This window comes from Hakea prostrata, chromosome 6 (genome assembly GCF_041222555.1).
Source record: "Hakea prostrata isolate BN-2017 chromosome 6, UWA_Hpros_2, whole genome shotgun sequence".
Classification (NCBI taxonomy): Eukaryota; Viridiplantae; Streptophyta; class Magnoliopsida; order Proteales; family Proteaceae; genus Hakea; species Hakea prostrata.
The window spans coordinates 13,707,309-13,710,541 of NC_142605.1; positions in this window are offsets into that span (position 1 = coordinate 13,707,309).

Genomic DNA, 3,233 nt, shown 5'->3' on the forward strand with positions numbered 1-3,233 from the left:
AGAGCTAATGAATGAAGAAACGGGAAAGGTGATCTAGATAGCAGAATGCTGATAGTTTGGATCTATCAGTATGTATCTGAACCTGAGTCTCAGATAGTATTCTTTTTGATCGATTGATCCCTCCCTCACCTTGTATGGTAGTGAGGTTTATATAGAGTGTACCTTCGAATCTCTTTCGTTGGATGCACTCGAGCCTTCTTCGGGTAGTCGTTGGATCTTGTCAATAAGATCCGTTGAGCGATAGACTTCTACTAGTTTGGACTAGTAGAGGACTCCTGAGATAACCGTTAGGTTATGCGATAGTTATCCCTTTGATGATGATTATCCGCAGCCGTCGGTTTGAGTGCCGTCGTCATCGGGGTGATTACCCTAATCCATAAGTAAGATTAGGGCACGCTTGCAGCCGAATAATCTTTCTTCTTCGGCAAGCCATCTTCCGGCTCCGGTTCGCTCGGGAGCGATTCGGTTTTCTCCGTCTCGATCGGGGTCGAGGGTCGGACCAGGTATGAACCCGGTCAGATCATAAACTCTCCATATCACGAGCCCCCCAGACCAAGCGTTCGGTCGATCCCAAGGGCTTGGTTTTTAACTGGGTTCGTCGTCAGGTGATGATCTCTGCGTGCTTTATTAAATGTCATATCACATTTAATGCGGTGGTCACTTTTCCTCGAGCGTTGTGAGTGTAAGGCCACGTATCTTTGTTGCGGTTGATCTGTCGTGGCTCACGTCATCCAAGCGACGGTTTCCGAACGCCTATTTCGGATTCGTGAGTTCAAACTTCCAAAACGTCTCTGAATCTTGATTGTTGATTTTGAATCAATCTCGATCGTTCAGATTCCCGAACACTCGTGCGGGAGTTTTAAAAGCGGTTCATTGTCTTCGTAGGTTTCATTCTTCCGTCTGGAATTTGAACCTTTGTTGTTCCCTCCGCGCCTTCCCTGCTCTCAAGCTTCCGTCTCACTTGAATCGAGTAAGTTTACTAGTCTTTTCTTTTTGTAGTTTCTTGAAACTGAGTAATGGCGGACGATAGGGCTTCTTTAGTACCCCATGTTGGTGATAGCAGTGATGCTTTTGCTTCTCCTCGCTCCCGAACGATCGGATAGTGATAACAAAACCCTAACCGTCCTCCGGCAGGAGTTCGCTGAAGTTTCTCAAAAAGGTTTTGAAAGAAAAACCGAAACTTCTCCTGTCCTTGTCGAGTCTGGATCTTCCAAGATCGTTGATTCTTCCAGGCAGCCTCAAACCTCCGGGTCCAATGGTGGGTCTGGCTCTGTTCCTTCCATTTACAATGGAGAAACCCTTCTTTCAAATTGTCCAAGATTTTGACCTTCCTTCCTCATATCAGGTTAGGGCTCCCCACCCCGATGAGAGGGTTGATCCATCCCTTTCGGGTGAATTTTCTCCGTACATAGATGCACCGGAAAGCGGGGTTCGCTTTCCTTTTTTAATCCTTTATTCTCCCAGATTTTGAATCACTGGAACATTTGTCCCGGAATGCTCCTCCCCAATAGTTGGCGTCTCATCGTCGGCTTCTTGGGTTTGTGTTTTGAGCTTGGCATTACGCCATCTCTTTCTCTTTTTGTACATTTTCATGTTCTTTCTATCTTCCATCCTCCCGGATGGGTCTTTCTTTCCAAACGCAATAAGGCTGAACTTGATTGGAGGGGCAGCATCCTTGTCAAAGGAACTTGCCCTTCTAATCACAAAAGATGGCGCGAACGATACTTTTTCCGTCGAGCGCCTCCATCGGATCTTAACTTCCCGACCACTGGAGGAGGTTTACTTCTTCGTCCAAAGTAACCGGGGCCTTCCCTTATCCGGAGAAGACGAGGCGGCCATCGGGAAGATCAAATCCATTCCGTGGTATCAAGAGATACATGGATATGAAATGGAGTATAACTCCATCCTTCAGATCTTGGGGCTTGGCTCATTCTGAGCTTCTAACCATCATCCTTTGATTTGACCGAAGTGATATGTCTTGAATTCCCGATTCTTGTCCTTCTTCTTTGCAGTGCCTCCCGAACGAACCCCGAAAGCTCCCGGGTGAAGGCCGCTAGGGCCGTTGTGACAGCCGAGCAACGATCGCCCGGGGTCTTGACTGCAGATCAAGAGGCTTCTCTTCCCTCTCCCGACCCCTCTTACGGGGGTATCGGGGAATATCGGGCCTGTAGGCGATGCTTCGGGTAAAGGGAAGAAACCAATGGTGGAGAGGGCTAACGTCTCCCTCCTCCGTCCGAACCAAGAGGAGGCATGACACAATTGATGCCCCCTCCAACAAAAAATCCAAAGCTTCGACGGATGGTGAGGAGATCTTCATCCCCCAGTGGACCACGAAGATGACCGACGGGGTCACTCGGGATCCTGAGAAAGCCGCGAGTGGAGCTCCCTCGGTCTTGCTCCTTCGATCGCCGGGAGTTTGAAGCCCTGGATGACACCTCCCTTGTTAGTCAATCTACAAGGTAACGGTCTTCTTGCTTACTTATGTTTTCATAATTTCTTATGACTTCTTCTCGATATCTTCCGTCTTCCCGGGAATCCTGTGTTGAGCTTTTATCAACACATGGAAGCATTGAGCCGGGTTGGTCGCACCAGCTCCTTGCCGCAAACTTGTGAAGAGAAATTGGCCAAGGCCAATTCTGAAATAGACCAATTGACTGCAGCCTACCGTGGAGCTGCGAAAAAGCATGAGGAAGAAGTGATCTCCCTCAAGGAAGCTCTTGAAGCTTCGAGAATTCGTGTCTCCGCCGCCGAGCGCGAGGCCGGAAGCAAAAGGCAGCTGCCACGTTGTTTGGTGACAGCCTTGAAATCAAAAGTAGGGAGCTCGAAGAACATCCGAAGTTGGCAATCCCTAGCAAGCCCGAGCATATAAAGCCGGACCTTCGGAAGGAGTGCATTCGGAAATACCCGAACAGTGTACCTTTCTCCGAATTGCTAGGTTTCTACAACATTCGGGCTTATCGCATGGGGCGCGAACGACGTTTGGGAGCAGATCCTTGGAACGATCCCCGACTCCGACACTGCTCCTTTTCGTGAGGTATGCCACCCGAGAGGTCTTCGGGAAAGTTGGTATGGATCTTCCAGACCGGGCTCGGGGAGTAGATGATCCTTTTCCAGCTGACCCTCAATATGAGGCATATCTAGATGACGAGCCGGCACTTCCGGAGGAGAAATCACAAGCCGAGTCTCAAGTTGTTGCTGTAGAGGATTCAGCCGATGCCACTCTTGAGGAAGGC